We start from the raw sequence: 10,447 nt of genomic DNA, 5'->3' as shown, positions 1-10,447 counted from the left end.
GGTCCCAGGAGGCCAGGCCCCCCCATGCTCCTGCCCATTCCCTTATAAACACGGAGATCAAGCGGCAATGGGGTCCTCATGCTCCACTGAAATTCACACAGACCTCCCTGCAGCCCGGTCTCAGAAAGTTAACAGCCTGTATCTTCTGTGAACACCTGATGCCAGCAGGCCTTGGAGCAGGAGGGCCAGGAGACAAACCTTGCCAGTTCCCTCTTTCTCAGAGCCACAAAACTTGTAGCAGGAGGGCCGAGAAAAGATAAGCGCAACGTTTTCATGGATCACAGGGCAAGGGGGAGAAGACACGGCTCCTCCGTTGTGTGCTGACAGCTAAACTACCCTGTCCCACCACTCCTCAGCTGGTCCCACGACCCGGGCCTCTGTCCACGGCCCCTTCCCTTCAATAGTCGGCATTGTTGGGGGAATCTCGTCCTTTTGTTTTTCCATCCATTTGTACCTCGGCTCATTTGTTTTCCATTCTTGGGAGCAATTCATCTGCTCCTGGGCCCCACAAGGTCTTTCTCCCCTTGATCCCTAGACAAGATGCTTGGACAGGTCCATTGTCTTAACAGTGACCGACTCGCGGCATTTAGTAAAAGTCGTGTTTTAAAAAGAAAACCCAATGGAGATTCCAGCTTCTATCCATGGTAACTTCTGGGCGGTTCGGTGCTGCCGCTGCATGGCTCAGCCTTTGTCTTCTTGTCTTCATCTTGGCTTTGGCATACCAAGTTCCACAGGGAAATCTGTGGAGATTCCCGTGATGCCAGGACAATGGGCAGAGCTCTCGTCTGTTCCTCTCTGCCATCCCACGGCATGGTTAAAGCATCAGAAAATTATTGCATATTGAGAATGAAGGGGAGAGGGTATGAGGTCTTCTCTCTGCTGCCCTGTGAACAGACAGCCCTCCGTGTCTGTTAAAGAGAAGTGGATCAGAGGACAAACAGAAAAAGCCAGTGGGGTTCAGGGTGGTTTGGACCAGTTTATACAAGGGAGAGGAAGAGGCTAAGAAGAGGTGTTGCAAAGACCCGGCCCAGAGATCCCAGAGACGGCCCTCATTGTGCAGGGTTTTGTCAGTACGCTAGCAGGTTTTGCCCCGGGTGCCCCAGAGAAATGACTGTTGCTGGGATGATTATGGGTGCAATTATCCTAGTTATTAATACTCCACTGACTGTGGGAGTGGAGGGCGTGTCCAGTCCCATCCATGGGCTCTTTTGCTTCAGGTTTCCATATTCCCGCAGAGCAGGAGGCCTCTCCATGATCCACAGAACTGTTAAGATCACTAATAGCCCCTCTTCTCCCCAACAGAAAGTCTCACAGAATTACCGATAGAGGAAAGGATGCAGAAGAAGTGGCCAGAAGAGTCTTAAAGATTGGTTCTTCAGGAATAAAAGAAAGGAATATAAGAAAGATATAGCCCAAAGGGGAATTATTCTTTACCCAAGCCTCTGGTTTTCCAGGCGAAATAAGTTGCAGATAAGGAAAGCATTTCTAAGCAAAGCTCTAGGGTAGCAGAGAAAGGGTCAGATACGCTGCCCTCCACCTAAGGCTTGGGGTCCATGATGTGTGTGTGTAAGTGCACACACATGTGCACACACCTCAGTTCAGGTCCCAGGTCTCCACGGTTGTCAGGAGATGCCACCAGCCTCGCTGATGTGTGGGGAGGCCGTCTTGGGAAGGCAGCCGGCACAAAGTTGCCTCTGCATCATGGCGGAGACTCAGCACTCTTGGCAGAAACACCCAGCGCTGGCAGGAAATCTCAGCAGGGCGGCTTGTTTCCGCTCATCAAACACCAGTAGCTTTCACCGAGAGCAGCAGAAAATGGGAGAAATGTGTCTGATCGCATCCGGGCTGTGTGTCAGCACTTTTCAGAGGCAGAGTTAGTTGGGAGCCTAGCTTTGAAGAAGAGGTTGTTACTCTCTTCTGTCCCACAGTATCAGCCAAGGAAACAGTTGGCAGGAACTTGCCAGAAACTCAGCTGCCCTCCGCCTACCTCTGAGCAAACCGAGAGGGTCAGTTATTGAAATACAGAAGGTAATGACAGCCTTCACTCTCACCCTGCTCATCACGAAGCTTCCAATTACTCGAAAGGAAGGACTGCCCAGGAACAAGTGACTCAGGTCTCTCCTGCACCTCCTCATGACCATCCTCCACTCCACTTCCTGACTGTTTCCCTCTTGTGAGTCACACCAAAGGCTGAGAAAGGACCCCTTTCATCAGTAGGGCTTGCACGTGTGTGGCAGCACCCCATGGGAAAACTCAGCGAGACAATCTGAGAATTATCAGCGGATCAGGTTCCTGAGGATGCCCAAGCATCCCCTCAAAAGAAAGTGTTCCTGTTACCAAGGACCCACAGCTGCTCCCCTTACAAGAGATCCCATGAATCTTCTCCCTGCACAATTTCCTGCTCAGACTAGGGAAGAGAGTGGCTACGTGGAGGACAGGATTTGTGTGCCAGAGCTGGACTCACTCCTGGAGGCCCAGCTCATGTATCTAGCCATACAAAAGGACGTCTTTAGAGGGTATGATGCCCCACACTCTCCAGAATGCTGCCTTGGAAAGTCAGAACTCTTTTTTTTTTTTTTAATTTATTTTAATTAGAGCCTAATTACTTTTCAATATTGTGGTGTTTTTTGCCTTATATTGACATGAATCAGTCATGGGTGTACATGTGTCCCCCATCCCGAACTCCCCTCCACCTCCCTTCCCATCTGATCCCTCTGGGTTGTCCCAGTGCACCGGCTTTGAGTGCCTTGTTTCATGCATTGAACTTGGACTGGTCATCTATTTCACATATGGTAATATACATGTTTCAATGCTATTCTCTCAAATCATCCCACCCTCGCCTTCTCCCATAGAGTCCAAGAGTCTATTCTTTATATCTGTGTCTCTTTTGCTCTCTCACATATAGGGTTGTCGTTACCATCTTTCTAAATTCCATATATATGTGTTAATATAGTGTATTGGTGTTGAAAGTTAGAGCTCTTAAGAAGAATGAGTTTAAAGAGATGACCAATCAGGGTGATCTCTGAAATACTCTCTTACGCATCCTGAAGTCAAAAAGGGTTATCACACAAGGAGCATCAGGACAAGCAATTCACGGGCTTCCCCAGCAGTCCAGTGGTTGAGATTCTGCCTTCCACAGCAGGGGATTCAGTTTCAATCCCTGGAGAACTAAGGTCCCACCTGACAAGGGACCTTAAAATTAAAAAAAAAAAAAAAAAAAAGATAAGCTATTCAAGATAGCGGTAGAGGACAATGCTTACCCTGTTTTATGACTTACTGTTTGTTTGCTTTATGCTTTTTACTTTTTTTTTTTTTTTTTGAGGTAGAATATATACATTAAGGAGCTTCCTTAGGGGCTCACTGGTAAAGAATCTGCCTGCCATGCAGGAGACACAGGTTCAATCCCTGGAAGATCCCGGGGAGGAGTGCATGGCAGACCACTCCGGTATTCTTGCCAGGAAAATTCCATGGAGGGAGGCATGTGCAAGCTACAGTCCACGGGGAAGCAGAGAGTCAGACATAACTGAAGTGACTGAGCGCACATGCACAAACGCATTAAAATGCACAATCAACTAGATAGTGACGGGCTTTTCACAGATACACACAGACTTGTGCCCCCACCCACATCAAGCTATAGACCTTCCCCAAGAGACTGTCTCAGGTCCCTTCCCAGTTAACCTCCAGCTCCAATACTTTGGCCACCTGATATGAGGAGCTGACTCATTGAAAAAGACCCTGATGCTGATAAAGATTGAGGGCAGGAGGAGAAAGGGGACAACAGAGGATGAGATGGTTGGATGGCATCATCGACTCAATGGACCTGAGTTTGAGCAAACTCTGGGAGAGGGTGAAGGACAGGGAGGCCTGGTGTGCTGCCGTCCATGGGGTCTCAAAGAGTCGGACAGGACTGAGCAACTGAACACCAACAACCAGAAGGAACTGCTTGTCTGCCTTCTGTCACCACAGGTGGTGCTGCCAACCCACCCCTCTTTTTCATCTGGCTTCTTTTACTCAACAGTTTGCTTGTGACGCTGGCTCCTGTGGTTGAATGCAGGGGCAGCTCCATCTTCCTCATGGTTGAGCTGTATTTGTCGTGTGAAATACCTTCATCTGTGTTAGTCCCTCCTGGCATGAGTGAGGGAGAGCTGTGTGGGCCCAGGGCTTCTCCTGGCCAACCCAGAGATGGAGGCTGGAATCCAGGCCTTGGAAAGAGGAAACAGCAGGAGAAGACTGGCTGCAGAATCCTCAGGGAGGAAGGAGGGGAGCCAGCACGCAGTCTTGGGCCTTTTGTCCTGGGCACTCCCATGGAGCTAGGAAGGACAGTTTTGGCCCAGCCTCTCTCCAGGCCCTTGCTCCTCAGCCATTACCCTCACGCCCACCCAAAAAGCCAGCTCTCCAAGGGCAGGGGAGATTCAAAGCCTTAAAGACTGCCCCACAAACCAGTGTAAGGAGAGGCCCCTTATTTCATTCCTTTCCCTCTGGCTGACTAGGCAAACCAGTCGAGCATGACAACAGTCTGCCCATTAATGCCAGTGCCAGCCCCAAGCATCTGTTTCCATTTCTCTCCCATTTCCCGTGGGTGGTGGGTGGGAGCTCACTCCAGCTCCTCTCCACTTTTCCCTCCTAATCACAATCATTTGTTTTAACAGGACTGCCAGCGACGGTACTACAAAACCCAGGCTGTGCCCACACAAAGCCAGCGAGCACCGGCCGTGCCCACATCCCCAGGTTGGCCTCAAGTGAAATGAAAACAGCCCGCTCTGCCATTATCCTCCTTCCTGCTTGTCCTGCAGGCCCCTGGCTGGTTTTAAAGTTTTCCCACTGCCTGATGTGGCCTCCACATATCTGACCATCCCGCCTCTGGTTTCCAAAGACAAGTGCCAGGACCTAGTTTACACAGGACCAGTCCCTAGAAGGTCTGACGACCAAGGAATGATCCTGTGCAAGGCAGCCTACCACAGCTGCTCTGGAAAGCAGGAAGCTCTCTCTGGGTGTGGGTTTTCTGAGGGAGTCTTGGCCTTAATCTAAACAAAAGGGAGCTTCTGAACATGTGAAAAGAGGTTGATTGCCTGATGGCAGAGCTGCCCCAGGCCACCCTTGACTATCCACTCTACCTGCCCTTTTCCACCCCAAACAATAGCCCCCTAAACCCCTACCAGGGGGCAAACATCAAGTCATCAGCCTGGTCCTCTAGACATTGCCACACCCTGAGTCTGACCCCAGGCCCAGCCTCCAAGCCTCTCTCCTTCAATTCTCTACCCATCATTCCCCCTACACACACACACACTTGGCCCATAAGGCCACGCTTTACCCTTGACCTCAACCTTTGCATTCATTCAGAAGCAGAGCTGCTGCTGGTGATTCACATGTAAACAAGGATGTTGGGATGCGGGATGCATGATGCTAATGCACCTGGATTCCTAGGACCAGTCCTGACTCTGATGTTCCCTCTCCATGTGACTTTGGGCTCAGTCTCTGTGCTGAGCCTATGTTTTTACATATGCAAAAAAACATCTGCCTACAGTGCGGGAGACCCGGGTTCAATCCCTGGTCAGGAAGATCTTCTGGAGAAGGAAATGGCAACCCACTCCAGTATTCTTGCCTGGAAAATCCCATGGACAGAGGAACCTGGTAGTCCAGGAGATCACAAAGAGTAGGACATGACTGAGTGACTTTGGGCTCAGTCTCTGCGCTGAGCCTGTTTTTACATATGCAAAATGGTGTAGAAATCAATATCTTCACAACCTACTTCATAGAACTGTTTCTCACTGCAAAGTAACACGTTTGTTGTAAATGATGCAAACAACCACAGCGTTGGGGAGTTGGGAGGTATGTAGGGGTGAATCTCAATTGTTGCTTTTTTCATCACTGGGTCCGGGTAGCTTCTGCCTGGCCAATTTCCTCCTTCACTGGAGATTTGGGCCTGACACACAGTTCCTGGCTGTCCAGGAATAATAGTCAAGTTCCCAGGCATCAGATCCTTACTGTACGCCAGGCACTGTGCCAAGCAATTACATCCTCATCTCATTTAATTCTCATAAAATTTCTTTGAGTTAGGCATTATTAATCTCATTGAATCTAGGAGGAAACTGAGAAGCTCAGAGAAGCTAAGCAACTTGTCCAAGATCACACAGGAAGGGAATGGAGGAGCCAAGATTTAACTTTAGAACAACTTCTTTCAGTTACCAGGTTATACTGCTGTTATGAGATAAATTTATCCCCCCAAAACTCTTAAGTTGAAGCTCTAATCCTCAGTACCCTAGTCCCTTAGAAAGTAACTATATTTGAAGATAGGGCTTCCAAGACGTAATTAAGTAAGAATAAGGCCATTAGCCTTGACCAGACGGACCTTAGTCGGCAAAGTAATGTCTCTGCTTTTGAATATGCTATCTAGGTTGGTCATAACTTTTCTTCCAAGGAGTAAGTGTCTTTTAATTTCATGGCTGCAATCACCATCTGCAGTGATTTTGGAGCTCCAAAAAATAAAGTCTGACACTGTTTCCACTGTTTCTCCATCTATTTCCCATGGAGTGATGGGACCGGATGCCATGATCTTTGTTTTCTGAATGTTGAGCTTTAAGCCAACTTTTTCGCTCTCCTCTTTCACTTTCATCAAGAGGCTTTTTAGTTCCTCTACACTTTCTGCCATAAGGGTGGTGTCATCTGCATATCTGAGGTTAGTGATATTTCTCCTGGCAATCTTGATTCCAGCTTGTGTTTCTTCCAGTCCAGCGTTTCTCATGATGTACTCTGCATAGAAGTTAAATAAGCAGGGTGACACTATACAGCCTTGACATACTCCTTTTCCTATTTGGAACCAGTCTGTTGTTCCATGTCCAGTTCTAACTGTTGCTACCTGACCTGCATACAGATTTCTCAAGAGGCAGGTCAGGTGGTCTGGGATTCCCATCTCTTTCAGAATTTTCCACAGTTTCTTGTGATCCACACAGTCAAAGGCTTTGGCATAGTCAATAAAGCAGAAATAGATGTTTTTCTGGAACTCTCTTGCTTTCCCCATGATCCAGCGGATGTTGGCAATTTGATCTCTGGTTCCTCTGCCTTTTCTAAAACCAGCTTGAACATCAGGGAGTTCACGGTTCACGTATTGCTGAAGCCTGGCTTGGAGAATTTTGAGCATTACTTTACTAGCATGTGAGATGAGTGCAATTGTGCGGTAGTTTGAGCATTCTTTGGCATTGCCTTTCTTTGGGATTGGAATGAAAACTGAGCTTTTCCAGTCCTGTGGCCACTGCTGAGTTTTCCAAATTTGCTGGCATATTGAGTGAAGCACTTTCACAGCATCATCTTTCAGGATTTGAAATAGCTCGCAAAGAGTCGGACATGACTGAGCGACTGAACTGAACTGAACTGAACTGAAGGCCATTAGGGTAGGCCCTGGTCCAACCTGACCAGAGTCTTTATAAGAAGTGGGAGAGACACTAGGGATATGCTTACACAGAGGAAAGACCATGTGAGGACACAAGCCAGAGAGGCCTCAGAAGAAAGCAGACCTGCAGACACCTTGAACTTGGACTTCCAGTCTCCAAAACTTCCATTGTTTAAGCCACCCAGCCTGTGGTATTTTGTTACGCTAGCCCTAGCAAACCAATACAACTGCTTCCTACATTTCAAGAAAGGCCTGAACCATGGCCACTGCTCTAGGTGGCCCCACAGACCAACCAGCACTCAGAGGAGGAACGGAGAAATCTGGGAAAGGAAAGAAAGAGGAGGAAGGAAGACCCCCCGGTCTCCAGCCCTGGGCCCATTCCCACTGTCCTGAGCCCTTTTCCACCCAAGTGTCCCTGGGGCAACGTGACCCCTTGGTGAGTCCCTGCTCAGTGGTGGAGTCTCTCTGAGCCCCCTGACTTCCCCTGATGCAAGAGGATTCCCTTCTCCTAGGCAACAGGACCATGGATGCATATGGTCACTTGGGAATAAACATTGTGGGGAGATCTGTACTGAGGTAAACAAGTCTCAGCACAAGCAGATGCTGTGAAGTCCTGGAACGGAATATGAAAGAGAGAGATCATTTCAGAGAGCTGCTACAGGCACTGGAGAAGCCTCTAGAAGGGCAGAGACAAGAGAGGCTCCCTGGGCCAGTATAGGAAGCTCTGAATAGGGACAAGCTTCAGAGCTGCCTCTGTGGCCCCATTTCAGCCTATCCACCACATTAGCTTTCTCTCTCCCCCTCCCCACTTCCAGACATTAGCCCAATACCCTGGGGCTCACTGACATTTAACCCAACCCAGCCGGGTCAAGAGCCAGCATTGTAAAGCTCCTCTGGTTCATAGCAACTTGTATAATCATTTCCTCTCCTCTCACTCCTAAGACCCTGTTCCAGGCCCTTATACCATTTCCCACTGCTGCTGCAACAAATCAGCACACATCTAGTAGCTTAAGACAACAACACACTTTTATAATCTTCCTCTTCTTTAGTCAGAAGTATCACATGGGTCTCACTGGCCTAAAACCGAAGTAAGGGTGGGGCTACGTTCCTTTTTGAAGGCTGCAAGGCAGGATACATTTCCAGCTTCCCACAGTCCTTGGCTTGCTCCATCTTCAAAGTCAGTGGCGGCTGGACTTTCTCACATTGTATCACTCTAACTCCACCCCGCTGCCTCCCTCTATTACTTACAAGGACCCTGTGATTACACTGGGGTCCCTCAGATAATTCAGGATTATCTCTTTAAGTCAGCTGATTAGCAACCTTAATTTCCCAGTGCCATGTAACATGACATACTCCTGGGTTCTGGGAATTAGGACTTGGACATCATTGGGAGGCCATCAATCTGTCTATTATACCCCTGAATTTACTCACTCCCCACAGAGGCCAAGGTACTATAATAAATGTATCCCACCTCCCTCCCCTTCTCTGCCATCTCCCACCTCACTTTCCCTTCAAAATAAACTCTATAGCTTAGCCCACCCCAGTATGGAAACAGCATGTCCAGGCTCTGTGTGTCCCTCTGGATCCACTGGGCACTTCCTTTAGGATGCCTGTCCATGTGGTGTGTGTTGTCCAAACACAGGATTGGCCGTAGGAGCAGATGGCTGCTACCAATGGCTAAGGAGGTCCAGCTAGTTCTCCTGGGCCTCCAGGTCTTACACCTCACAGACAGGATGTCCACTGGGTTAGGGATCCCATTTATCAACCCTTGCGACCATAACAGTCCAATCATCCAAAAGCAATTAATTTCTAAGAGACTTAAATCCACCAAAATGTCAGGTTTCCATCCCAGAGGAAGGGCAGACGGGCACATCAAATTTCTTCCCCATCTTGGAGCTAGAAGGCTGGTTAGCACAGAACCGTAGGAAAAAGCACTTCAGTTGTCTGGAGGGTATGTTTCCATCAGATCATGGAAGCTTGATGACTCACATTTTCCCAGCATCCAAATACTCTTGTTAAGTGGCCTGAGAGTTTCTCACTGAGTGTTTTAAATGAGTGCATCAAATATACAACCTCTTCCACCCTCACAACTCCAAGATAACCCCACAGGTGTGATTTCTTCCCTCCTAGCCTATCCAAGGGGCTTCTCAGGTGGCACTTGTGGTAAAGAATCTGCTTGTCAATGCAGGACACTCAGGTTCAATCCCCGGGTCAGGACGATCCCCTGGAGGAGAAAATGGCAACCTACTCCAGTATTCTTGCCAGGAAAATCCATGACAGATGGAGCCTGGAAGGCCGCAGTCCATGGGGTTGCAAAGAATCGGACATGACTGGGCACATCCTATCAAGACCTCTCAGAACAGGCACCCAAGGGCCACATCCTCTTATGCTGGAGCTTTATCTATCCCCAGGTGTCTGAATGAGCTGCCAGCCTTTGGAGCAGGTGGATGAGGAGGTAGGAGAATGGGGGTGGAGGGATGGGCTTCACCTTGTCCCTAGTTGAGAACATTTCTGGTGTGCTGTGAGGTAGAACTACAGAATGGGAAAGCTGCAAGAAGAAAGAGAGATCTCAAAGCTCACCTAATTCAACCCCCTCTTTTTAAAAATGTAGGAAATGATAAGAACAGTTTGAAAAGCTAAAGCTTATAAATGATTATTGCTGTTGTCAACTTCCTCACTATGAGAGAACCTGGGTTCCACTATGCTCTGAGAATCACTTTATTCAGGGTCTTTTCTAGGGAACTGGGTTTTCTCACCTCCCCTGATGTAGAGTCACTATTAACCCCTCTGGCTTTTAAAGGCAGAAGGAAAATAGGCTAACTTTTAGGAGCTTCCCAGGTGGCACAGTAGTTAAAGAATTCCCTTGCAATGCAGATGACTTGGGTCAGATCCCTGGGTTGGGAAGATCCCCTGGAGAAGAAAATGGAAGGCTACTGCAATATTCTTTGCCTGGGAAATCCCATAGACAGAGAAGCCTGGTGGGCTACAGTCCATGAGGTCACAAAGAGTCAGACATGACTGAGCACATGCATACACACATACATGCACGTGTGCGTGCAC

Source organism: Oryx dammah, unplaced genomic scaffold (genome assembly GCF_014754425.2).
Source record: "Oryx dammah isolate SB20612 unplaced genomic scaffold, SCBI_Odam_1.1 HiC_scaffold_27, whole genome shotgun sequence".
NCBI lineage: Eukaryota > Metazoa > Chordata > Mammalia > Artiodactyla > Bovidae > Oryx > Oryx dammah.
Note: the sequence above shows the minus strand (reverse complement) of the source record.